The sequence below is a fragment of the Geotrypetes seraphini genome, chromosome 2 (assembly GCF_902459505.1).
Source record: "Geotrypetes seraphini chromosome 2, aGeoSer1.1, whole genome shotgun sequence".
NCBI lineage: Eukaryota > Metazoa > Chordata > Amphibia > Gymnophiona > Dermophiidae > Geotrypetes > Geotrypetes seraphini.
In genome coordinates, this window is record NC_047085.1 from 121,421,546 (window position 1) to 121,449,440 (window position 27,895).

Below are 27,895 nucleotides of genomic sequence, written 5' to 3' on the forward strand. Positions count from 1 at the left end.
TAACAACAAATCCCCCAATAGGAGAAGCCATTGCAGCAGACAGGATCTGGACCGAATTCCCTGCAGTAAACTGGACTGATATGAATCGACTCTACAAAAAATGCAGTCAAGCCTCACTTGACCTGAACCACTGCCCCTCATATCTGATAACTAACGCCACCCCCAAATTTAGGGCCAGCCTCATGCAATGGATCCAAATTACTCTCACTGAAGGTCAATTCCCGCAGCACCTAGGAGAAATCATAATCACTCCAATTGTGAAGGATCACAAAGGCCTAATAGACAACCCCGCTAACTATAGACCCATCGCCTCAATACCAATATATGTCAAAATTATAGAACTTGTTGCCCAATACCTCACAAATTACCTGGAAGACCACAATCTTCTCCACCCCTCTCAGTCGGGGTTCAGATTCAACCACAGCACGGAGACCCTACTAGTAACCCTACTAGACACAGCCCGACAGCACCTCAGCAAAGGCAGAAGGATGCTGATAATTCAACTTGATCTATCTGCAGCATTCGATCTGGTTGACCACACCATCCTACTACAGACACTAGAAGCTATAGGGATTTCAGGCAGGGTATATAACTGGTTCCAAGGATTCCTTAAAACCAGATCTTATAGAGTTAAATCAAACAATCTTAAATCAGATCCATGGTCCAACCCCTGCGGGGTACCTCAAGGATCACCACTCTCACCTACTCTCTTCAACCTCTTTTTATCCTCTCTGGGTTCCTCCCTAGACAACCTAAATGTAACCTCTTTCAGCTACGCTGATGATATCACCATACTTCTACCCTTCGATTCTCCTGACCCCACTTCTAAAGAAAAATTGGAAAAAACCCTACAAGCAGTGGAAAAATGGATGACAGACCACAAACTGAAACTGAACACGGACAAAACAAAATTTCTACTCCTCGAAAAGGATAGGAACCCCTCCACCACAGAACTAGAAATTAACTCCACCAAATACCATATACAACCCACCCTTAAACTCCTGGGAGTAACAATAGACAGATGCTGCACAATGCAAGCCCATATCAACAAGACCACCCAGAGAGCATTTTTAGCCATGCGCAATTTGCCTAAAATCAGAAAATTCTTCGACAAAGAGCAATATAGGCTCGTAGTCCAATCCCTAGTACTAGGTCTATTGGACTACTGCAACATCCTCTACCTGCCTTGCCCTGCAACAATGCTAAAACAATTACAGACAATCCAAAACACTGCACTCAGACTGATCTACTCGCTAAGAAAATTTGACCACGTCACCACTGCCTACCTAGACTCACACTGGTTACCAATACAAGCGCGAATCCAATTCAAATTATACTGTCTATTATTCAAAGTAATAAATGGCTCAGCCCCCAATTACCTAAACAACCGCCTGAACCAAAATCTCGCCGCTAGACAAAGAAGATCTAAGACTCCATTTACCTACCCCCTACTCAAAGGCACCCAGCGTAAGAAGATGTTTGACAGTCTGCTAGCGACGCAAGCAGCGAAATTGGACCATGCTATCTCCAACCTGCTGATGATAACAAGCGATTTCAAATCTTTTCGCAAAGAAATCAAAACCCATCTATTCAAAAAATTTATACAGATGTCATAACTCCAACCTGGATTCCCCTCAGTGTGACTCCCCATCCTCCCTTCTTCACCAGTTACCTACCCTTCCCCTCAAAGCCCAAGCTTGTCAACTGCTTCCCTAACTGCATATATATTGAAACTGCACTATATCCTATCTGTATAGCATCCCGAATTGTATATCCACTGGAATAGCCCAATCCTCCTTGCCATATCCCATTCCCTAAACTATACTACACCATTCTTCTTGTAACTCCTCTGGAAATGTTCTTCTTCTTGTAACTCTTCTGGAAAAGTCCAGAAGTCTCTTTGTAATCATCCTGGAAATGTCCAGATGTCTCTTTTTTAATCCGCCCAGAACTGCAAGGTTGAGGCGGAATAGAAATCAGTAATGTAATGTAGTTTAATTTTGTGGTTAACTATTATGTATTGTTGATAAGATTATATTGTGTGTGTATATGAAAAAAGAATGGCGATAAGGGTGAACAAAATGCTAGGAATAATTAAGAAGGGGATCACAAACAGATTGGAGAAGGTTATCATGCCGCTGTACCGGGCCATGGTACGCCCTCACCTGGAATACTGCGTCCAGCACTGGTCGCCGTACATGTAGATAGACACAGTACTACTCGAAAGGGTCCAGAGAAGAGCGACTAAAATGGTTAAGAGGCTGGAGGAGTTGACGTACACTGACAGATTAGAGAAACTGGGCCTCTTTTCCCTTGAAAAGAAGAAACTGAGAGGGAACATGATCGAAACATTCAAGATACTGAAGGGAATAGACTTAGGTTATTTTTACCCTGGGAGGGCACTCTCTAAAGTTAAAAGGGGACAGATTCCATACAAATGTAAGGAAGTTCTTCTTCACCCAGAAAACTGGAACGCTCTTCCGGAGGCTGTTATAGGGGAAAACACCCTCCAGGGATTCAAGACAAAGTTAGACAAGTTCCTGCTGAACCAGAACATATGCAGGTAAGGCTAGTCTTCGTTCTTGCTGAATTGGAACATATGCAGGCAGGGCTGGTCTTTGACCTGGGGGCCACCATGGGAGCGGACAGCTGGGCACGATGGACCACTGGTCTGACCCAGCAGCAGCAACTTCTTATGCTCTTATTACAATTATTATGGGGGTAGGTTCTGAGGTGGAGCTTGGGCAGGGTCTGGGGCAGAGCTTTTGAGCCCCCTCCTCCAAATAAAAAAGTGTTCTGTTGCCTATGGTTTCAGGTACAATATAATAAACTATTCCCTTGTTGCCAGAGGGTTTACAATTAAGTGATTTACCCAAGAACACAGGCATCTTCAGTGGGATTTTAACTTTGGCTTCCCTAGTTTCCAGACCTTTTTCTTCTGGAAACGATTATTAGTTGATATCCAGGTTAATTCAGTATAATTTGTTCATTGATTTCATATTTTAGAGCAGAGAGATTTGTAGCAGATTCCCTTTCCTCTAGTTCTCTGAATTAAAGAAGCCCCCCCGTTCAACCTTGGGCTTTAACCACCCTGGTCAGAGGGGAACTGAAATCCTGCTTGTACTGTAGGTTCTGTTAGGGTTTTTAACATGAAGCAAAAGTCAGTGCCCCCAACTCTTATCTTGAAGTGAGCCGTCCTGAGGAGGCTTGTCCAGTAGAAAGCAAAACAATGTTTTTTTGAGAGAGAAACTAGGTTTGGGATAAAAAAAAGTAGCAGCTGCAAGAGTTGGAATAAGCTGCAGACGAACATTTTCCTGGGAAATACAAGTACAGTACTGTATAAAGTAAGAGTGAGCGAGGGGGAGGGGGGGCTAAAAGATTTTCCTTCAGTGTTTGTTTCACAACAAATTTGGAGAGAAAGAAGGTGCAGGAACCAACCAAGGTACTAACCTTTCACTAGGCCCCCGTTTCGATACCGTTTTGCTTTTTTTAAAATACATCTCAATACCCTAGATACTGCTGCAGGCTTGGAGCCTCTGCTCCCTGCCTGGGTAGCTCTATATCTCGCGCGGTGCGTATCCTCTCTAAACAGCTGTCTGTCTGTCTGAAGGACTGCGTGCAAGGGATGGGGGAGGGGAAGGAGCCGCTGCCGGTGAGAAGTTGGTGACGTCAGAGTCCCATTCCTCCCCCCTTCCTTCCTTCGTGTTTTCATGTCTTTCCCATTGGTCGCCTGTGGTCGTCACGCCGTTGCGGCCTTAGCCGAGCCAGTGAGGGCACGTCACGTGCTCGCTGTGTTTACATCCTCTCAGCTGTTCTTCATCCCTCGTCCCTCCGTGTACACATTTGGTAGGGGGAGGGTAGGGGTGCGATCTTCGTACCGCTCCTGTAGGTATCAGTATTAAAGCAAACAGCAGCCCCCCAAGAAAGGAAGGGCGTACTGCGTGCGAGTGCTCTTTTCTTCCGGTGTGTTAAGTAGCTATGGAAAGGAGATGGATCTGTCTCGCTTAACGCTACTAGAAGGGTGAGTTTGTCTTTTGTCTAGCGACTGAAGCTGCTGCTGTGATGTATTTGTGTGTTGGCTTGGAAAGCCCCAGCGCAGGCGGAGGGTCGCGCGGTGTCTTGTGCTGCGAACTCTTACCGCTCCCCCCTCCCCCTTGTAGCTGCTGTCTCTTGGATTGGTGGCATGGTGTTACAGCTTGCTTGGCCTTTAGAATTCTTTTCCTTATCTGTCAGCTTTTATTTTTTGCACCCTTTGTTTTATGTAGAAGTAATTTGTAAAATGTAGCAGCTTGCAGATTCAAGGATCATTTTGGGGAGGGGATACCATTGTTCTTACGCCTACTTGACTACCACATTGTTGCTCTTAATTATTTTATTATTCTAAAATTTATATTCTGCATATAGTCATACATTACTCCCGGTGTTCTACCTGATTCCTAATTTAGGGTGTGTGCTTAAGATGATTGTACACCAGAAAAAATATTGTTACCATTTGATTCAAAACCAAATTAAAATTCATGTTATTTAAAAAAGAGAGGGATAATCAAGCTCTAAGCTCTTATTCATCTGGAGGTGAGGTAGAGTTGCCTCTGCTCCCAGAGGTTGTGAGATTGAATCCTAGGGTTGCTTCTTATGACTCTGGGCAAATTACTTAATCCTCCTTTGCCCCGGGTACAAAAATAAGTACATGTATACATAGAAACATGATGGCAGATAACGGCCAAATGGTCCATCTAGTCTGCCCATCCACAGTAACCATTATCTCTCCGAGAGATCCCACATGCCTATCCAAGGCCCTCTTGAATTCAGACACAGTCTCTGTTTCCACCACCTCTGCCGGGAGGCTGTTCCACGAATCTACCACCCTTTCCATAATAGAAACATAGAAACATGACGGCTGATAAAGGCCAAATGTAAACCATTTTGACTGTGGTTGTGTAACTTTCTAAAAAGGCAATATACAAGTCTCAAGGCCAGATTCTCAAAACTAAAATCTGCCTTTAATGTGCTTACTAAATGGTTCTAGCCAACTTAGCGTGCATGTATTTTAGCATTGGATTATCAAAACAGCTTACCAAGGTCTTTTGCGAGCTTTCTAGCAGTCTCTGACACTGCTATGCAAATGGTCTTGCCAGTATTTAAATGAGCACTCTGGTGGATTCTTCAACATCGCCAAGTCATTCTCCAAGAGCGGCATTGGCTTTTGGCAACTAAAATCAACAACTGGTCCAGGGGGGATGGGGGTGGCACAGTGCCAGCACAATGAAAAACACATCTCTGGCGTGTGTTTTGAATGTGGCTAATGAAACAAATTATTATTATTTTTTGGTGGGGGGGGGAGTGGTAAAAGCACGCTTCTTGAGCACATGTATTATAACTGTGTCTTATGTGTTTCTGGCACCCGACACTGCTAAGCTCCCCATAAAATTAAAAAAAGTAAAATAAATAACCCAAATTGATGTTTGACAGGAGAGATAGATACCCTCTCTCTCTCCTGCTGCATTACTGACACTAATAACTCCCCCCGGAAGTGGAAGAGTTGCCCATCTCCAGTCGCCACGCAACCCCACCCCCCCGTGCCTTTGATGACCCTTGTTCTCTCCCCATGGTTGGAAGGATGCCTTCTCCCTCTGGCCAGCTGGCCCGCCTCTTCAAAATGGCAGCCTTCCCCTCACCATTGCATCCTTTTACCCTTCTCCAAAATTCCCTACTACTATTTATCATTTGTTGCACTAGTAGTTGTACACAGTACTAAACACAAACATATAAGACTCATCAGATCTTATACCGTAATCTATTCAAGACAGACAAACAGAACAAAAAAGGTAATAGGGAATTTTCTTTATTATGGGAACGACTAAAAAACACAGTTACTTACCGTAACAGGTGTTATCCAGGGACAGCAGGCAGATATTCTCAACATATGGGTGACATCATCCACAGAGCTCCGATGCGGACAGCTTCGCAAGCAGACTTGCTTGAAGAACTTTAGAAAGTTTGCGACTGCCGCGCATGCTTGAGTGCCTCCCCACCCGATGTAGGCGCACGTTTTCTCAGTTCAGATAGCTAGCTAAGAAGCCAACCAGGGGAGGTGGGTGGGTTGTGAGAATATCTGCCTGCTGTCCCTGGATAAAATACAGTTACTTACCGTAACAGTTGTTATCCAGGGACAGAAGGCAGATATTCTCATCATGTGGGTGATGTCATCCACGGAGCCCTGTAGCGGAGAGCCTCGTAAGCAACTTGCTTGTAGAACTTCAAGTTCGCGAGTGCCTTCCCGCCCGAGTCAGGATGCGCATCTCTTCAGCGTCTCCTCAGTTCAGATAGCTAGCTATGAAGCCAAACAGGGGAGGTGAGTGGGTTGTGAGAATATCTGCCTGCTGTCTCTGGATAACAACTGTTACGGTAAGTAACTGTACTTTATCCCAGGACAAGCAGGCAGCATATTCTCAACATGTGGGTGACCTCCAAGCTAACCAGAATGGGATGGTGGGAGAGTTGGCTCTTTAGGAAAATAAATGTTGTAAAACTGCCTGGCCAAAAAGGCCATCCCATCTGGAGAAAAATCCAGACAAGAATGAGAAGTGAATGTATAAACCGAGGACGAAGTGGCAGCCTTGCAGATTTCCACAATAGAAGTTGATCTGAGGAAAGTCATAGAAGCTGCCAGAGCTCTAACTGTATGGCCCATGACTCGATCCTGCAGATGGAGAGCAGCCTGAGAAGAGCAGAAAGAGATGCAAGCAGCCATCGAGCTGGAGATGGTGCGCTTGGAAACAGGATGCTCCAACGTATACAGATCGAATGAGATAAAAAGTGGAGGAGCTGATCTGTGAGGTTGAGTGCATTGCAAATAGAAAGCCAAAGCATGCTTACAGTCCATAGTATTAAGAGCTGATTCTCCAGGATGAGAATGAGGCTTTGGGAAAAAAAAACCCAAAACCCCACATTAGAAGAACAAGTGAATGATGGAGATGAAATTCTGAAACCACTTTAAGTATGAATTTGGGATGATTACAGAGGACCACCTCGTTCATGATGGGAAATCATGAAAGGTAGATCAGCTACTAGAGCTTGCAGCTCACTGACTCGTGTAACAGAGGTGAGCGCAATGAGAAACATCAATTTCCAAATGAGGCATTTCAGATGAGCTGTATGCATTGGTTCAAAAGGAGGCTTCATCAAGTGAGCTAGGACTATATTGAGATCCCAAACCACTGGAAACGGTTTGAGTGGTGGTTTGATATTGAAAAGTCCTTTCATAAATCTGGAAACCACAGGATGAGCCGAAAGGGTTTCTCTTCAATAGGCTGATGAAAAGCAGCAATAGCACTTAGGTGGACTCTAATAGATGCAGATTTGAGGCCAGAGTGAGATAAGTGCAGCAGATAATGCAGAACTGAAGACAAGGTGGCAGATAGCAGCCCCTTGGGATGAGTAGTAAACGAAGCAGAAAATCTAGCCCATTTCTGGGTGTGATACTGCCAAGTGGACAGCTTTCTGGAAGCCTCTAGGAATTCCTGTACAGATTGAGAAAACTGGAGAGTGGCACTTAGGTTGAAAGGAACCAAGCTGTCAAGTATAGAGACTGCAGGTTGAGATGAAGTAGAGACCTCTGATGCTGTGTAAGCAGAGAGGGAAATACTGGTAAAAGTAGAGGCTCCCTGGTGCTGAGTTGAAGTAGAAGGGAGTACCATGGTTGTCTGAGCACTGAGGAGCTATGAAAATCATGGAATGGAGGGAATGTATAGAGAAACTGATTCATCCATTCCAGAAGGAAAGCATCTGCCACGAGGCAATGAGGAGAGTATATCCTGGAGCAGAACAGAGGCAGCTTATTGTTGTGGGGGGACGCAAAGAGATCTATCTGCGGAGTTCCCCATTGAGCAAACACTTGATGTAGAGGTGAGGAATTGAGTGCTCATTCGTGAGATTGCAGAAGACGACTCAATTTGTCCTCCAGACAGTTTTGCTGACCTTGAATGTAGACAGCTCTGAGGAAGATATTGTGAAGGACTGCCCAATTCCAAAGTTTCAGAACTTCTTGACATAGAGGGAGAGACATAGTACATGGCGACTTGGTTGTTCATCTGAATGAGGACCACCTGGTCGTGAAGATGTTGGAAAGCTTTGAGAGCATGGAAAATCACTCTGAGCTTCAACAGATTGACGTGACATAGACGATCTGTGCTGGTCCAATGGCCTTGAGTACGGAGACCATGGAGATGAGCCCCCCAAGGGTAGGTTGAAGAATCTGTTGTGAGAATCTTCTGATGGGGGTGTGTGTGGAATAGCAAACCTCTGGAAAGATTGGAAGAGAGCATCCACCAGTGGAGAGACTGTCTCAACGAAGGAGTCACTGTAATGTGTGGAGAAAGCGGATCGCAAGCTTGCCGCCACTGAGATGCCAGGGTCCACTGAGGAATCCGAAGGTGAAGTCTAGCAAAAGGAGTTACATGAACTGTAGAAGCCATGTGACTGAGTATTTGTCTCGCCGAAATTGACGTGAGAGAAGACACTTGGTGGCAAAAGTGAAATGAGGACTCCGATAGCTGTAGAGTTTGGGAGGGATGCAACTGGGACTTATTGACTTTGAACCCCAGACTTTGGAGGAATGCAATAGTCTGTTGGGTCGCTACAATAACCTCCTGTTGAAAGGAGGCTTTGATGAGCCAGTCTTCCAGATATGGAAAGACTTGAAGACCCTATGTTCGCAGGGCTGCAGCTACCACCACCAGGCACTTCATGAAGACCCTGGAAGATGAAGCGAGACCGAAAGGAAGGTCTCGCTATTGAATATAAAGATTCCCCTCCCCCTAAATCTTAGGAATCTGCAAGAGGCTGAAGGAATTGAAAATGAGTAAGCCTCATTGAGATCTAGAGAGCATAACCAATTGCCTTGAGCCCTCAAGGGATTTGAAGCAGGTAACTCTCCTTGACGATGGTACTGAAAAGCCTTTGATGGAGTCCACAATGGATTCATCAACAACTCATATCCCTGATAGGGCATATTAGCCAGTCGGTCTGGAAGATTGGAATCCATGTTCACAATCCGTAACCAAGCCAGGCGTCTCATTGCCACAGAAAAGGTAGTGACTGTGGATGAAAGGTCAAATCAGCAGACGGTGCCTGGAGCAAGTGTAATCAGAAGTGGTACAGGATATGGTGCAGCCATTGGAACACAGCAAAACGATGTGCTGGCATGTCTGAGAAGAAAAAAGGCATGGTGGTCATGCCGCAATTCAAAAAAGAGGTTAAGGTGTAAATCAAAAACCTATTTCCCCCATGAAAGTACGACAAAGACGACAGCCAAACTTATCAATGGACTGTCCTACTCTCCCAGGAGGGACTACAGGGTAGACCCGAGTGAGATGTGAGAGAAGAGTCCAGCAGGAAGGATTAGTAGGACAACTGAGGCTTGTCAACCCCTGGACATGGAATCAGGCCTGGATGGAATAAGGTGTCTCCAAATTCCTTAGGAAAGCCGGACTCAAATTGAGGAGTCAGAAGAAGGCTCAATGACTCATATCATAGAAGTGAGAATGTAGGAACTGCAGAATATGATGGAGATGCCTTGCAATGAAAAAGGGAAGAGAGTCTGCTGCGTGATGTAGGTCAGAGAATACTTCCCATTAGAAGTACTCGGAGAGGTAGGAGGAGTATGCGAAAATTGAGTGCCTTGTCACAGGTCTCGTAGAAACTGGAGAAACGAGGATCCCCCACAGCATGCTTTGAAAGAGGAGTCTGGGGCCTCAAAAAGCCTCAAGGTGGAGTGGAAGGAGGCTGACAAGGACCTCCAGCACGAGACCCCACCTGGGCCTGGAAGAGTCCCTGAAGAGCCTCGAAGCATGAGGGAAAAAGGAATCCGTATCCTGCCTCAAACAGGGGTGCCTCGATGGAGAGGAGTACTTCGAGGCGGAAGCAGATCAAGGCTTTGTGACTGCCTCAGAAACCAAGAGGGTGCGCCTCGAGGACATGCTCCGACTGCCTTGCAGAAAGCTTGGTCGAGGTCGAGACCCTGCCCAAGTCTGGAAGGTTCCCATAAGAGCCTCGAAGGATGAGGAAGAGAGGGATCCTAATCCTGCCTCGAACAGAGGTGCCTCGATGAAGAGGAATACCTCGAGGCAGAAGCAGATCGAGGTGTCTTGACTTCCTCGAAGCTTACAAGAGTAAGAGTACTCTTGTAAGAGTACAAGATCTAGATTGACCAGGCGAAGATTCTGGAGGACGAGGCAAGAGGCCTCAGAAACATAGCAGGTCGAACCTCAAGGATATGCTCAGACTGGCTTGCAGGGAGCAAAGTTGAGGCCGTGGAGCATGTTGAGCAAACACAGTGCTAAGCTCCCAGTCCTGGAAAGATGGCACCATACCAATGAACTGATATTCAAGGTGCAGCAGTGCGTTCCATAGAGGGCGACCTCAAGAATGAGTATTCCCTATTAATGGAGGCACGCTTCGAAGGGGGTCTTGTAGAGGCTGGCACGACTGCACTCATTGCCTGGATTGCCTGAGACTGGTTGAAAGGCTGAAGGCTTCGTAGCCAGTGAACCTGCAGAGGAAAAAAGATACTTGCCTGACTTCCCCGAGGGAGGAGGCTTGGCCGAGGTCGAGGGTTTTTACCAACGAGACCACTGACGAGGTCGAGGACGAGACCATTTCAGCAGATGGTTTCATGACCCCGAAAAGTTGCTGACACTAGACCCGATATGTCCTAGGAGCCCCTTCTGAAAAGTAGCACAGCGGGTGCAGGACTTAGGATGGTGGTCGGGTCTCAAACAGTGAAGATATGAACATTGTGGGACAGTGAGAAAAAAGCCTGCATGGTTACACTGACTACAGCGTCAAAAATCCTGGAACAAGCTGGGATATGAAAGAAAACAATGGCTGCAGCCGAAACGAAGACTTGTGGCTAGGGCTGCGGCCCCAGTCGGTCGACAGAAGAAAAGAACAAAAGTCTTCTTTTTTTCCCCACGCACCACACGACTTGAAACTAAAAGTAATAAAGAAAAAAACAAAGCCGCGGTGTGAGAAGGCAGTGGACAATGGGGCAGAGCTAGAAAACAGGTGCTTCTCAGCTCCGCGGAAAAACAAGAACTGAGGAGACACTGAGGAGACGTGTGCCCTGACTTGGACGGGAAGGCACTCGTGCATGCGCAGTGTGGCACTCGTGAACTTGAAGTTCTACAAGCAAGTTGCTTGTGAGGCTGTCTGCTACAGGGCTCTGTGGATGACGTCACCCACATGTTGAGAATATGCTGCCTGCTTGTCCTGGGATAACATCTGTTACAGTAAGTAACTGTGCTTTATCCCAGGACAAGCAGGCAACATATTCTCTCAACATATGGGTGACTTCCAAGCTAACCAGAATGGGATGGTGAGAGTGTTGGCAATTCAGGAGAATAAATTTTGTAATACTGCCTGGCCAAAGTGGCCATCCCTTCTGGAAAAAGAATCCAGATAATAATGAGAGGTGAAGGTATGAACCAAGGACCAAGTGGCAGCTTTGTAGATTTCCTCAATAGGAGTAGATCTAAGGAAAGCTACAGATGCCGCCATGGCTTTAACTTTATGAGCTGTGACTCGACCCTCTAGATGCAATCCAACCCAAGCATAGCAGGAAGAGATGCAAGCAGCCAACCAGTTGGAGATGGTTCTCTTGGAAACTGAATGTCCCAACTTATTTGGATCAAAGGAGACAAAAAATTGAGAAGATCTTTGTGGCTTAGTCCTTTACAAGTAGAAAGCCAAAGTATGCTTACAGTCCAGAGTATGAAGAGCTGTTTCTCCAGAATGAGAATGAGGCTTTGGAAAAAACACTGGAAGAACAATGGATTGATTGAGATGAAATTCTGAAACCACTTTAGGTAAGAATTTAGGATGAGTACAGAGGACTACCTTATCATGATGGAATACTGTGAAAGGTGGGTCCGCTACTAAAGCTTATAGCTCACTGACTCTGCGAGCAGACGTGAGAGCAATGAGGAAGACCACTTTCCAAGTGAGATATTTTAGATGAGCCGAAGACATTGGTTCAAATGGAGGCTTCATCAACCACATTGAGATCCCAAACTACTGGAAGCCTCTAAACTGTCCTTGACAGATTGAGAGAACTATAGATTGGCAGTTATGTTGAAAGGTACCAAGCTGTCAGGTGCAGAGGCAGCAGGTTGGGATGAAGTAGAGATCCCTGATTGTGTAAGCAGAGACAGAAAAACTGGTAGAAGAAGTGGCTCCCTGCTGCTGAGTTGAAGTAGAAGAGAGAACCAAGGTTGTCTGGGCCACTGAGGAGCTATGAGAATCATGGTGGCATGTTCGTGTTTGAGTTTGACGAGTGTCTTGAAAATGAGAGGGAATGGAGGAAAACGCGTATAGGAATCTGCTCGTCCATTCCAGAAGAAAAGCATCTACCTCGAGGCGATGAGGAGAGTATATCCTGGAACAAATCTGAGGCAGTTTGTTGTTGTGGGGAGACGCAAAGAGAGCTATCTGAGGAGTTCCCCATTGAGAAAAAAATTGATGGAGAGGCGACAAATTGTGTCCAGTAAAAAGTTTTTCTCTCCTTGAATGTAGATGGCTTTCAGAAAGATGTGAGGAATTTCCCAATTCCAAACCTTCTGAGCCTCCTGGCAAAGGGGAAGAGATCCTGTTCCTCACTGCTTGTTGACATAGTACATGGCGACTTGATTGTCTGTATGAACGAGGACCACTTGATCGGGAAGCCTATCCTAAGGCCTGAAATTTCTTCCTGCCTTTTTCCTTTTCCTTTCTCAGATTCCAGTCTCCTTAGTTCTATCTCTCACTTGCATCCTGAATCCCATCTTTGGCCCCCATAGTCTGGCATCTCTCTCTCCCTTTCCACTGGCTAAGAATCTCTTCCTCCCTTCCCATCCCCTTTCTGCTCTTTGTCACTCTCTCTTTCTCTATCATCCCCCACTCCCACTTGCGGGTCCATCTCTCTCTACGGTCAAGCATCTCTTCCTTCTCACCCCCCTTTCTTGCTTGGGTTTTCTTTTCATCTCCTTTCATCTCTACTTTCAGGTCTAGCATCCATGTCTCCTCCCCTCTCCTCCTCCCCCAGGAGATCTAGCTTCCATGTCCTCTCTGTCTCCCCACCCCCTACTTGCAGTCCAGGATTCATGTCCTTTCCTTTCCTCTCCTCCCCTTCCCCCATTCCACTTCTAGTGCAAGATCCATGTCCCCTCCTCTTCCCCATATGGGCCTGGCATCCATGTTCCCTTCCCCACCTTCTCCCCAGCGCAGGTCTGGCCTCTCTTCCTCCAACTGACACCCCCTCCCTCTGAGATCAGATATACCTGCAGGCCTCCCACTGCAGCAGTAGTGGTGGTAGCCAGCTAACAGATGCAGCACAGTGAACAGCCTGCTTGTGGCAGGCCCTGCTGGGGCCTTCCCTTTGTCTACAGGAAGTGATGCTTCAGAGGGAAGGCCCTGATGGGGCTGGCCACAAAGCAGCCGATTCATAGCACTGCCTCTGCTGGCTAGCTGCTGCCACTGCTACTGCTCTAGGAGGCCTACAGGCATGTCTGATCTCATGGAGGGGGGGGGGGTAAGTTGAAGTGATAGAGGCCAGACCTGTGTGGGGGAGGAGAGGACAGTGGCAGAATGGAAGGTTTGATCAGAATTCTGTGTGGATGAGGAATTCTGCCCTGAGAGGTTGCACAGAATTCTGCCAGTGACTTTCATAAATTTGATACAATTCTCCTGCAGTCAGATAACCAGCAGATAGAAACTCCTCTAATTTTTCCAGATTCAATACAGACAAATGCTAGTTTTAAATCCACTGTTCACAAACAATTCTTTTCAAGCAAAAATTTCAGAATTACCTATGGGGGGTTTCAGGCACAATAAACTATTCCCAGAGAACTTACAATTAAGTGATTTACCCAAGAACACAAATATAATCAGTGAGATTTGACCTTCTGCTTCCTTGGTTCTCTGCCCCTTCTCTGCTGGAAATGATTTTTAGTTGATATCCAGACTAATTCATTATTACTTGTTCATTCATTTCATATTTAGAGCAATAGTTTTGTAGCAATTCCCTTTCCCTGTAGTTTTTCTGAATTAAAGGAGTCCCCTTTCAACCTTGGGCTTTCAGCCACCCTGGTCAGAGGGGAACTGAAATTCTGCAAGTACTGTTGGTTAACCCAGGACAAGCAGGCAGCCTATTCTCACATATGGGTGATGTCATCGACGAAGGCCGGATGCGGACGCCTCACAAGCAGACTTGCTTGAAAAAACTCGAAGTTCGAGTCGCCCGCACCGCGCATGCGTGAGTGCCTTCCTGCCCAGCGCAGGGCGCGTCTCCTCAGTTCTCAGTTTTCCGCGGAGCCAAGAAGTCCGTCTTTGACTCTCTGCGTTTAACTTCGTTACTTTGTGCCTTCTCTGAACCGCGGTTTGTATTTTTTTCCTCACGAATCGCTGTTCTTATTTTCTTTCATTTTCAGTTTAAAAAAAAAAAATTTTTCCTCTTCCGTCCGTTTCCCGGGACAGGCTGCTCGGCCACAGCTCGAGGGCTTCGATCTTGCGGCGGCTATTTTTCCTTCTGTGTCCTGGCCTGTCACGGGCTTCAAGAAGTGTAGCAAGTGCCAGCGTGTGATTTCTCTTACGGACCCACACCATCGCTCCCTCAAGTGCCTTGGGCCGAAACATCATCCGAAGTCGTGCCTGCGCTGTGCTACGCTTCAGCCTCGAGCCTTCAATCGTATTTTGGTGGACAAGCTCTTCGAGATGGATTCTTCTTCTAATCCCTCGACTTCAAAGGTGACCTCGGCCTCGACTCCTACCGAGGTTCCTCCTGCTTCTACTGCTTCCACCTCGAGCCTCATCAGACCTTTGTCGTTTGCAGCGGCTCTTTCTTCGATGACATCTGCTGTATCTTCCCCTGTTTCCTCAGGTCAGATAGCTCAGCAGACAGTTCCAGCGGTAGTGATTAAAGTGCCTAAGACTTCCAAGTCAAAGCACACTCACACTCCCTCAAGGGAACCTCCAGCCAAAGCGGGTGGTTCGGTTTCAGACGCGGATCCATCCTTGCCGGCTTCTTTCCAGACCATGTTGGAGAAGCAATTCATTTAGTTCCTTACTAATATGGGACCGAAGCTTCTACCTCTTATCCAGCCTGGGCATTCAGCAGACTCCCACGAGGTCGAGCCTCTTCCCCTGCCTCAGTCTAAGCTAACACACTCTTTGCAGAGAGCAGAGTCTCTGCGAGTGTCTGGTCTGGCATCAAAGCACATACAGCAAGGAGCAGAATCTTTGCAAGTGCCTTGGAAGGAATCCTCACACTCTATACAAGGAGCAGAGTCTTTGGGAGTGCATCGAGGTTCCTCCACCAAGCCTCTGGAGCTTCGATCTACAGCCTCCAGTCCTATACATTCTTCAATACCATCCTCTGCTTCCATCTCCGAGGCGAAGTCTCCTCGATCTTCGAGATCTGCTTCCAGGCACAGTTCTCATCGACGATCGAGGCCTTCATCGCGGCATCATTCCAGGCATAGTTCTTCTTCTAAAGAAAGACCTTCTTCAACGAAGCCTCTATCAGCCCAACTTCAACTAGACCACCGACTCCTCGTTCGAGATCTCCAGTGCCGGACCTCGAGGATGTCCCGGTCTCGATTGCCTCGTCCAAGTCACCATATTCCTTTGATGTCTTTTTTCCTGCCGAAGCTTCATCTTCGATGTCCTCGAGTCCTTCTTGAGGCAAAGCCTTGGCGGATCAGCTATCTTTCTCATCTTTTCTTCGTCAGATGGTTGTGGACTTGGATCTTCAATTAGATACTGGCTCTAAATACTCTAAGGAGTATCTAGAAGTCAAGCATCTTCCTCAACCTCCGGCAGAGTCACTTAAGCTTCCTCTTCATAAGCTTTTGAATCAGACTTTTGGTTGATGCATGGAAACACCTTTTTCCATACCAGCTGTTCCAGGCAAATTGGACTCTAGGTATAAAACTGTGCATCGCAAAGGCTTTGACAACTCACAGTTATCTCATCAATCCCTGCTTGTCGAGACCTCCTTGAAGAGGTCCCATCCTTCCAAGGTTTATGCCACAATTCCTCCTGAAATTGAAGGGAAAACGATGGACAAATTTGGACGTCGCATCTATCAAAATGCCATGATATCCTCTAAAGTCCTCAATTATAATTTTCAGTTTATTACTTATTTTGAATTCCTCATTTCTCTATTACCAAAGTTCTTGACTTATTTGGATACTCAAAAGCACTTTGAATTTCAAGAAGTCCTTGCTTCTTTATCTCAACTCAGATTACATCTTCTCCAGTCATCTTATGATGCTTTCGAGTTGTCTGCCCGAGCAGCTGCTTGCTCTGTAGCTATGCATCGTCTTGCCTGGCTTCGAACCATTGACATGGACCCTAATCTTCAAGACTGCTTGGTTAATATCCCTTGTGAAGGCAATGACCTATTCGATGAATCCATCGAGGCAGCCACCAAGAAATTGTCTGACCATGAAAAATCCTTTGCTTCTATTGTCAGACCTAAGCTGAAGCCAGCTCCTGCCAAACATGCACGCCTTGCTCCTATCTATCAACAGCGTTTTGCTCCGAGGACGGCCCCTTATAATCGCCCTCCTCTTAAGAAACAGCAGACTCAGAAGCAACAAAAACCTCAACCTTCTGCTGTACCTAAGGCTACTCAGCCTTTTTGACTGTTTACAACAGAGCATAACCTCCATCGTTCTGACTCTGCCTTCCTTTCCTCCTATAGGAGGTCATCTCCATCTTTTTTACCCTGGATGGACGACAATCACATCCGACCTCTGGGTACTTACCATCATCAGGGAAGGATACTCTCTTCATTTCACTCAGGTTCCTCCAGAGCTTCCTCCAAGAGAGTATCCTTCCAATCCATCACGCTCTGCTTCGTCTCCATGCCATCGAACCAATTTCCTTGGAACAACAGAACAAGGGGTTTTATTCCCGTTACTTCCTTGTTCCGAAGAAGACGGGCGATCTGTGGCCCATTCTGGATCTCAGGGGACTCAACAAATTTCTAGTCAGAGAAAAGTTTCGAATATTGTCCCTGGCATCCCTTTATCCCCTTCTCGAGCAGAACGACTGGTTATGCTCTCTGGATCTCAAGCAGGCCTATACTCATATCTCCATTCATCCGGCCTCCCGTCAATATCTCAGATTTCGGGTGGGGAATCTGCAATATCAATACAGAGTGCTACTCTTCGGCCTGGCCTCATCTCCCAGAGTGTTCACCAAATGCCTGGTAGTGGTAGCAGCAGCTCTACGGAACCATGGTCTTCAGGTATTTCCCTACCTCGATGACTGGCTCATCAAAGATTGATATAAACATTAATGTAGTGGGTTGCTAAGAAAGCATTCATATCACCAAGAGAACGTAGCAACGGGAATTCAGATCTTGACCTCAGAGTTTAAAGTGCTCATTCGGTCTGTCATTCGTCATTAATCCCTGCTAATATTCTCATATTCTTATATACTTTTTATATACTTTTTATAATCTTTTTGTTGTATAATTTATCATTTGAGTTATCAATAAACTAGTATTATCAATAATATGTTTTGATCACTTAGCTTCTTTTGCGTATATGCATTCTGTGATCTACTGGTTCACCAGTGCTGTCCCAGCATTAGATTAAATATTCCCCCATGCCAACGCGTTTCGCTTAGCTTTGTCAAGGCTGGGGAGTCATAGTTTTAACTTTCATACTAACACGCCGGTAATGCGTGTTAGTATGAAAGTTAAAACTATGACTCCCCAGCCTTGACAAAGCTAAGCGAAACGCGTTGGCATGGGGGAATATTTAATCTAATGCTGGGACAGCACTGGTGAACCAGTAGATCACAGAATGCATATACGCAAAAGAAGCTAAGTGATCAAAACATATTATTGATAATACTAGTTTATTGATAACTCAAATGATAAATTATACAACAAAAAGATTATAAAAAGTATATAAAAAGTATATAAGAATATGAGAATATTAGCAGGGATTAATGACGAATGACAGACCGAATGAGCACTTTAAACTCTGAGGTCAAGATCTGAATTCCCGTTGCTACGTTCTCTTGGTGATATGAATGCTTTCTTAGCAACCCACTACATTAATGTTTATATTGATGTTTAAAACTGAATGAAGATATTCTATACTCGAATCATCAAAGATTGAACATCTCAAGGGGTTATTGTAGCGACCCAACGGACTACCTGGTTCCTACAAAGTTTGGGATTCGAAATCAACTTTCCCAAATCCCAACTAAAGCCCTCACAGAATCTACAATTCATTTGAGCTGTTCTGGACACTGTCCAACTCAGAGCATTCCTCCCACAACGTCTGGCGGCTCTTCTTCAACTCTATCATACAGTGTCTTCCCGGTCTTCCATCTCAGCGAGACTCATGATGGTACTCCTAGGTCACATGGCCTCCACAGTACACATGACTCCTTTTGCCAGACTTCACCTCAGAATTCCTCAGTGGACCCTGGCATCTCAATGGATGCAAGTTTGCAACCCTCTTTCTCGACACATATCAGTCACTCCTTCATTGAAGCAATCTCTCCATTGGTGGATGCTCTCTTCCAATCTTTCCAGAGGCTTGCTTTTTCAAACGCCCCCCCCCCCCCCATCAGAAGGTCCTCACGACAGACTCTTCGACCTACGCTTGGGGTGCTCATCTCGATGGTCTCCGTACTCAAGGCCTCTGGACCAGTACGGATCGTCAGTGTCATATCAATCTGTTGGAACTCAGGGCGATCCTCAAAGCTCTCAATGGTTTTCACATCTTCTTCACGACCAGGTAGTCCTCATTTGGACGGACAACCAAGTCGCCATGAATTTTGTCAACAAACAGGGAAGGACGGGGTCTGCCTCCCTTTGTCAAGAAGCTCTGAAGGTTTGGGACTGGGCAATCCACCACAACACCTTCCTCAAAGCTGTCTACATTCAAGGGGCGAAGAATTGCTTGGCGGACAACTTGAGTCGTCTACTGTAACCTCACGAATGGACACTCCATTCCTCGCCTCTTCATCACATTTTTTCACAGTGGGGAATGCCTCAGATAGACCTCTTTGCAGCTCCCCACAACTTCAAACTGCCTCATTTCTGCTCCATCGCCTCGAGGCAGATGCTTTTCTTCTGGAATGAACGAATCTCTTCCTCTATGCATTCCCTCTCATTCTCAAGACTGGTCAAGTTGAAGAACGATCATGCCACCATGATTCTAATTGCTCCTTGGTGGCCGAGACAACCTTGGTACTCCCTTGTACTTCAACTCAGCAGCAGGGAGCCATACCCTCTACCAGTTTTTCCTTCCTGGCTTACATAGAGTCAAGGATCTCTGCTTCATCCCAACCTGCAGTCTCTACACCTGACAGCTTGGTATCTCTCAACATAACCCCTCTTCGGTTTTCTCCATCTGTAAGAGATATTTTAGAAGCTTCTAGGAAGCCTACCAGTAGACAATGCTATCATAAAAAATGGACTAGATTTTCTACGTGCTGTTTTTCTCATCATAAGGAGCCTCAACATTCCTCCTTATCTTCTGTTTTGGACTACCTTTTGCACTTATCCAATTCTGGCCTCAAGTCTACATCTATCCAAGTCCATCTCAGTGCAATTGCGGCTTTCCATCAGCCTATTGAAGGAAAACCCCTCTCTGCTCACCCGGTGGTTTCCAGATTCATGAAAGGACTTTTCAATGTCAAACCTCCTCTCAAACGCCTCCTGTGGTTTGGGACCTCAATGTTGTCCTTGGTCAACTGATGAAGCCTCCATTTGAACCAATTGATACGGCTCATCTAAAGTATCTCACTTGGAAAGTGCTGTTTCTCATAGCCCTCACTTCTGCTCGAATAGTCAGTGAGCTGCAAGCTTTAGTTGCTGATCCACCATTCACAGTGTTCCATCATGACAAGGTGGTTCTTCGTACTCATCCTAAATTCCTCCCGAAAGTGGTCTTAGAATTTCATCTCAACCAATCCATTGTTCTTCCAGTGTTTTTTCCAAAGCTTCATTCTCATCCTGGAGAAGTTGCTCTTCATACTCTGGACTGTAAACATGCTTTGGCCTTCTATTTGGAATGCACCAAACCACACAGAACTTCTCAACTTTTTGTCTCCCTCGATCCCAATAATTTGGGACATCCTATTTCTAAGCATACCATCTCCAACTGGATTGTGGCTTGTATCTCATTCTGCTATGCCCAGGCTGGATTACCCCTTCACAGTAAAGTCACAGCCCATAAAGTCAGAGCTATGGCAGCTTCAGAAGCTTTCCTCAGATATACACCTATTGAGGAAATATGTAAGGCTGCTACTTGGTCCTCGGTTCATATCTTCACTTCTCACTATTGTCTGGATACTTTCTCCAGACAGGATGGATGGTTTGGCCAAACAGAATTACAAAATTTATTCTCCTAAATTGCCAACACTCCCACCATCCCAGTTAGCTTGGAGGTCACCCATATGTGAGAATAGGCTGCCTGCTTGTCATGGGATAAAGCACAGTTACTTACCGTAACAGGTGTTATCCAGGGATAGCAGGCAGCTATTCTCACCACCCACCCACCTCCCCTGTTTGGCTTCTCTGCTAGCTATCTGAACTGAGGAGATACGCCCTGCACTGGGCGGGAAGGCACTCACGCATGCGCGGTACGGGCGACTCGAAACTTCAAGTTTCTTCAAGCAAGTCTGCTTGTGAGGAGGCGTCCACATCCGGGCTCTGTCAATGACGTCACCCCTATGTGAGAATAGCTGCGTGCTGTCCCTGGATAACACCTGTTATGGTAAGTAACTGTGCTTTCTGTTAGGGCTTTTAACATGAAGCAAAAGTCAGTGCCCCCAACTCTTATCTTGAAGTGAGCTGGCCTGAGGCTTATCCAGTAGAAAGCAAAACAATGTTTTTCTAGAGAGAAACTGGGTTTGGGCTAAAAAAGTAGCAGCTGCAAGAGTTGGAATAAGCTGCAAACTAACATTTTCCTGGGAAATACAAGTACTGTATAAAGTAAGAGTGAGTGAGTGGGGGAGGGGAGAGGGCTAAAAGATTTTCCTTCAGTGTTTATTTCACAACAAATTTGAAGAGAAAGAAGGTGCAACTGAGATACACTACGGACCTTTCACTAGGCCCCCGTTTCGATACCGGTTTGGTTTTATAAAATACATCTCAATACCCTAGATACTGCTGCAGGCTTGGAGCCTCTGCTCCCTGCCTGGGTAGCTCTATATCTCGCGCGGTGCGTATCCTCTGTAACAGCTGTCTGTCTGACGGACTGCGTGCAAGGGATGGGGGGAGGGGAAGGAGCAGCTGCACCACAACAGCCCGAAACCACTGCCGGTGAGGAGTTGGTGACGTCAGAGTCCCATTCCTCCCCCCCCCCATTCCTTCGTGTTTTCATGTCTTTCCCATTGGTCGCCTGTGGTCGTCACGCCGTTGCGGCCTTAGCCGAGCCAGTAAGGGCACGTCACGTGCTCGCTGTGTTTACATCCTCTCAGCTGTTCTTCATCCCTCGTCCCTCCGTGTACACATTTGGTAGGGGGAGTGTAGGGGTGCGATCTTCGTACCGCTCCTGTAGGTATCAGTTTTAAAGCAAACAGCAGCCCCTCAAGAAAGGAAGGGCGTACTGCGTGTGAGCGTTCTTTTCTTCCGGTGTGTTAAGTAGCTATGGAAAGGAGATGGATCTGTCTCGCTTAACGCTACTAGAAGGGTGAGTTTGTCTTTTGTCTAGCGACTGAAGCTGCTGCTGTGATGTATTTGTGTGTTGGCTTGGAAAGCCCCAGCGCAGGCGGAGGGTCGCGCGGTGTCTTGTGCTGCGAACTCTTACCCCTCCCCCTTGTAGCTGCTGTCTCTTGGATTGGTGGCATGGTGTTGCAGCTTGCTTGGGGGTTTGTTTGTTTTTTAGCTTTCTTTATGACTTAGCCGGCAGGATTTGTTTTTATTTGTAAAGTGCATATTTTGGGAGGGCGAGGTGAACAGCATTGTTCTTATGCTTGCTTGACTACCAAGTTGTTGCTCTTAGTTAACTTTATTATTCTAAAATTTGTATTCTGTCTATAGTCATACATTTTCTATTTAAGGTGTTCTACCTTATTCCTTCTGTAGGGATTGTGCACCAGAAAATGTTACCATTTGGTTCAAAAACAAATTTAAAATTCATGTTAATTATTTTTAAAAGGGAGGGGTAAGCAGGCTCTACACACTTATTCATTTGGCGGTGAGGTAGTTTTGGGATTGAATCCCCTTGGTTGCTTTTTGTGACTCTGGCAAATCACTTAGGGGAAGATTCTTTAATGTTCATGGTAAAATCTAACAGGCCGTGATTGTAACGATTTCTTAAAAAAACCCCATGCATACAAATGAGGTTTGTGGAGGGTCGTTAAATTTTCATGGGATGAGTCGCTGGTGATAGCAGTCGGCACATGCGCAGAATAAACCTGCAAGTTAAAATAAAGAAAAGACCCCAAAATGAAGATCGGCAGAAGGGATACCCACTTCCTCCTGTTGCTGTTCTCAACCCCCCCCCTTCCAAAAGTGGGAGGGATGCTGTCGAGCAACCCTCTAGGCAACAGGAGAAATGCTCCCTCCCTCCCACCGCCACCAGTGGGAGGGATGCCCACTCCTACATCAAGCAACCCTCCCCTGGCAGCAGGAGGAATGGGGGGGCCTTAGGCCCCTGGGCCAAACAGAACCTTATGCTCCTCCCTAGTGCATCCCAGGATATACTGGGAAGGAGAAGACCCGCTATTTTGAAAAGGCGGGCCTGCCGGCTGGAGGGAGTAAGCATTCCTCCGGCCGATCTTCCTGAAGAAGGTACGGGGAGGCAGGGGATCATTTGGTGCACAGTGGCAGTGGTGGGAGGAAGTAGGCATCCCTCCCGCTTGCGGGGGGCGGGGGGTTGCTTTATGGCAGTGGTGGGAGGAAACTGGCATCCCTCCTGCTTGGGGTGGTTGCTTTATGGCAGTGGTGGGATTGAGAGGGTATCCTTCCCACTGCCAGGATGGGGGTTGTTTTATGGCGGCGGGAGTGGGCATTGCTCCTGCCTATATTCAATTTGGGGTCTCTCTGTTTTTTTTTTAATTTGTAGGGGGGAGGGTCTGAGCTGTCAAACTTTATTTCCCTGTCAATGCCTAAGCCAATCAGCACTCATGCACTGATAGGAAAGTAAGGCTATGGCAGCTCAGACCCTGCTTAACAAATTTGCCCTCAAATGTACTATATGGCGATGATAGAGAATCTCTCAGAGTGCTCATTTTAATATTACTTTGTACGACATTTGCATGGCTGAGTCCGAGACTGCTAGAAAGCTTGGAATAGACCGCAGTGAACTGTTTTGATAATCGGCCACTAAAATACATGCACTCTAAACTGGCTGGAACAGTTTTAACGAACATCGTTAGGGCCCGGTAAATTTTCAGAATTTTCCCCTTAATCCTCCTTTGCCTCGGGTACAAAAATAAGTCTGTGTATATATGTAAACCACTTTGCTGTGGTTGTGTAACTACAAAAAGGCAGCATACAAGCCTCGATCCCTTTCCCTGTTTTAGCAATGCGTGTCCCACATTTTCAGCTGTGTTAGGGAGGGGGCTGCTGTAAGGAAATTATTTTGCTTGTGTAGGAGACTAGCAGTAAGACCATCCCTGCGAAAGGGTCTCACAGCTCTGGAACTTCTTGCCAAAGCACAGCATAGTATATTCTGTAGACAGGGTGTGCCCTTAAAATGTGGTTGTTGTGAAACTATTTATTTAACTACTATTTATTGTCTGAATATTCATTCAATTAGTTATCATTGTGTAACAATGAATCTTTTTGGGGGGTATTAATATACGTTTGAGTGGAATCTGTCTTGGATTTTATGGTAAAGAGTAATATAAAAGATTAAGAAAGTTCACAAGCTTTTGTACATGGGATGATTTAATTTAGAGTTACCCAGCCTATGAAAGTTAACTCTGGAGTGTATAAAATGTTTAACATGCAGTTAGCAGATGAGTGTCTTTTTCTGCTAACTGCAAAAGTAAGCGTTTTCTGGATTGTGTTCCTTTTACCCTCCCCCCAAATCCCTTACTATTTATCATTTGTAACATAAGTTAACTTAACATTTGTATACCGCAAAACCTTGCAGTTCTATGCAGTTTTAACAAAGAAGACTGAACAATCTCTGTGATTAACAAGCAGATGCACTAGATGTACACAGCAATGTACACATTCATGTAAGAGGGTGTCCTCATTAGACCTTATAATCTATTCAAGACAGACAAACAGAGCAAATAAGATAATAGGGAATTTTCTTTATTATGGAAATGACTTAAAACATGTGTCTTAAACAGGTGAATAATGGGGATAAGCATTTAAAAGCAGCCTCAAAAATGTGAGTTCTTCAATAGAGCCAATGATAGAACATGACATTAACTTAGGAAACCTATTCCAGGCATCTATCATAGTAAGATGGAAGGAACAGTCTGAAGTTGGTGGTGGAGGAAAAGGGTACAAATTCTGATGGCATAGGGAGAAAACAGACAATAACATCTGTTTATTTTTTACCCTCTAATTGTTTCTGAAAAGTTATGTTGATTGAGAATAACTAAAAAAAATTTAGATCCCCCTTCCCTGTCATTAACAGCAGACAAATTCAGATGGATGAGATCTGTCTATCTACCAGTAGGTGGAGATAGAGAATACAGAACTTCATGATATATCGCAGTGTCTCTCAAACTTTTTCAGTTCTGGCACACTAAATAGAGCAAATGTTTTTCACAGCACACTAAATGGAGCAAATGTTTTTCGCAACACATTATAATTTAAAATATAAAATTGCAAGCCAAAAATTTAAATTTGAGTTGTTTATTTAAAGTTCTTTAAGCTATGTATGGGTAATTGTAACAATGGTAAAACTAAAGTAGATAGAATAGAATTTCTAATACATGCATTGGATATGCTTGTTTTTGAATGCAAATTAGTTCAAAACATGGCTTGATAGTCGACAAGCAAGCACGCATTTCATCATCTACCATCTACAGTCATTCTCTTTTTTTCAATTTAATTTATGTCAGAGCTGAAAATTCAAATTCGTAAAGATGAGAAGATCCAAACAGTAACAAAGCCTTTATTGTTTTGTTGCTCAAGTTAGGATAACTACTGCATAAAAAATAAAAATAAAATTATTTGCCATCAGTTTTCAAGGACCAATCAAGTCAAAGGATGTTTATCTGGGAGGTTGTATCCTTCCACACATAGACACTCATATCATTGATAGACTCTTGCATAGGCAATGTACATGAAATCTATTCTAGTGTATACTTATGAAGGGAACTTTTAAAATTAAAGTAAGATTCTGGAATTTGCACACAGATGTAATGTGGCTAAGTAGGCACAAATTTCTGCAAAGATTTTGTGATTTGCTGAATGAAATAAGTTTTTTGAAGGAGAGGGGAGATGACCAAGCAGATTTGGAAGATGAGGAGTGGTTATGTGAACTGGCATTTCTCGCTGACTTTACAGGCGAACTAAGTGATATGAACCTTGAACTACAAGGTAAAAACAAATGCATTGGTGAGATGATGAGTACAGTTTCATCCTACAAGAGCAAATTAGAGCTAATTATGACTGACCTTGCAAACAACTTTTTTGTTCATTTTCCTAATACACAGGCCTATCTGGGACAATATCCAAATTTTGTTTTTAAGAACGAGAAGTATGTGACAGAAATCTGTTCTGTTAACCAGGAATTCGAAAATAGATTCTGTAACTTCCAAAATATTGGAACAGTTGTGGAGTACTTGTCATACCCATTCAAATTAGATGTGGACATTAAAGAAACTACAGCTGCTATCAGTAAAAATTACTCATTGAATAAGCCATCTCTTGAAAACAAAATATTAACCCTTAAAAATGACATTTTTCTCAAGACCCGTGCTGAGCAAGAATTTTTTTGGAAGCTAGTGCCTAGAGACAAATTTTCCAACTTGAGAAGATGCAGTGAAGCTGTACACTCCTGTTTCGGTTCAACTTATTTGTGTGAATCTGCGTTCTCCCATTCCCATTTGAAAATGACAAAGAGTACACAGCGTTCCAACATGACAGGGGCAGAGGAAAAGGAGGAAGAGTAGCACCGGTAGGAGAGGAGGAGAGGCACTGGCGGGAAAGAGCGAAAGTGTCGGCAGCACTCTAAACAGGTTGCTTCGCGGTCTTCTCCTGCTGGGACCTTCCCTGTGCCGTGTCGCTGATCATCAGTGATACGGCAGAGGGTAGGACCCGGCGGGAGAAGACTGTGAAGTAGTCTGTTTAGAGTGCTGCCAACGCTGCTGCTTAGAGGGAGGTATGTCGGTCTCTTTGGTTAGGAAGGGATTTTTTACCCTTTGGAAACTTTAATCCATTAGGGCTTACTTTGATGTCTCATCGTTCAGGGTCCGGTGATTTGGAATATCTTACTGTTGACCTTACGTCAAGCCTCTACACTTTGGCAATTTAGGAAAGCACTGAAAACGGTACTGTTTGAGCACTCTTTTGGTGTGAGTTCTGTGACAGCTTGAGCAAGGTTTTTTTTTTTCCCTTTTTTTGGGGGGGGGGAGTTCTGGGGGTCTGGGAGGTTTTAAAAAAAAAAAAATTTTGTAATGATGTTTTATTGTATTGTTGTATTTTAACTGTATGTATTTTTATGTGGCTTTGTTTCCCCCCTTAGATTTGTGGATAGGCGGATTATAAATATTTTTAAATAAATAAAACTATGGAATTTGTTGCTGGAGAATGTGGGGAAAGCAGTTAGCAGGGTTTAAAAATGGTTTGCATAACTTCCTAAAAAGAAATCCATAAGCTATTATTAAGATGGTTCTTACTTTTGCAGGCCAGAATAGTTGAACCCATGCCATCAGGGAGAAAAGGGGAGGGAATTTACTCCAGTACTTCCTGGTCCTCAAGAAGACAGGGGTTTTTGTCCCATTCTAGTCCTAAGAACTTTCATTACTGTACCCATTAAAGCAAAAGTTTAAGATGTTTTCCTGTGCTAATTGCCATGGTTCAGCAAAATGATTGGCTATAATCTCTGGATTTGAAGGATGCCTATACCCACAGTGAGATATATCCTATTTACAGGAGGTATTTCAGATTTTGCATAAGGATACACCAGTACCGCATACAATTGGCCTTGTGTCTACTGCCAAAGTGTTCATAAAGGCCCGGATTCTGTATAGGACACCCAGGCATCCTATACAGAATTGGGCTTACACCCGTCCAAAGTAAACCAAATTCTGTAACCGATGTCCACGTTGCAGACGCCGGTTACAGAATCGGGTTTGTTTAGACACAGCTGCTATACTTAATCGTGGCAAGGGATCTCATTGCCGTGATTAGTATAGCGGCTCCGGCCGCCAATCTCCCCTCCCCAACCCCTCCCCCCGGACAATCGCAGCAGGAGGGTGCCCAACCCCGCCTGCCGACAGAACTCGCCCCCCCGGAAGATCACCGGCAGGAGGGTTTGGGACCTCTGGATCCTCCCCAAACAAAATTCCCCAACCTGCTTCCCTGGACTCCCCAAGGGCCCCCCTGAAGATCGCCAGCAGGAGAGTGCCCAGCCCCCCCGAAGATCGCCGGCAGGAGGGTGCCCAACCCCTCCTGACAGACCCCCCAATGGCCCCCCCGAAGATTGTTGCGGGGGTCCAGCAGGAGGTGTTGGGCACCCTCCTGCCGGCGATCTTCAGTGAGGCAGTTTCTGTTGGCAGGAGAGGTTGGGCACTCTCCTGCCACGATCATCGAGGGATGGGGTGGGCCTACCGGCAAGAAGAGTTTAGCACCTTCCTGCTGGCGATCGTGGGTTTTGTCGGCAGGAGGGGTTGGGCACCCTCCTGCCGCGATTGTCGGGGGGGTTGGGGAGGGGAGACTGGCGGTCATAGCTGCGGCCGCTATACTAAT

General features: G+C 45.5%; 1 protein-coding gene across 2 annotated transcripts in view; it reads left to right on the forward strand.

Annotated features, from left to right (window-relative positions):
* Nucleotides 1-3,780: 3,780 nt before the first annotated feature.
* The window catches only part of PCMTD1 (protein-L-isoaspartate (D-aspartate) O-methyltransferase domain containing 1), a 129,417-nt gene continuing 105,302 nt past the window's right edge, over nucleotides 3,781-27,895 (forward strand). The window contains exon 1 of one of the 2 annotated variants that reach the window (XM_033933693.1): nucleotides 3,781-4,021. The gene's annotated coding sequence lies outside the window, so the exon portion shown is untranslated. Of the gene's footprint in view, nucleotides 4,022-21,461; nucleotides 21,702-27,895 lie in introns of those variants that run through there. The other variant, XM_033933692.1, reaches the window with a different exon arrangement.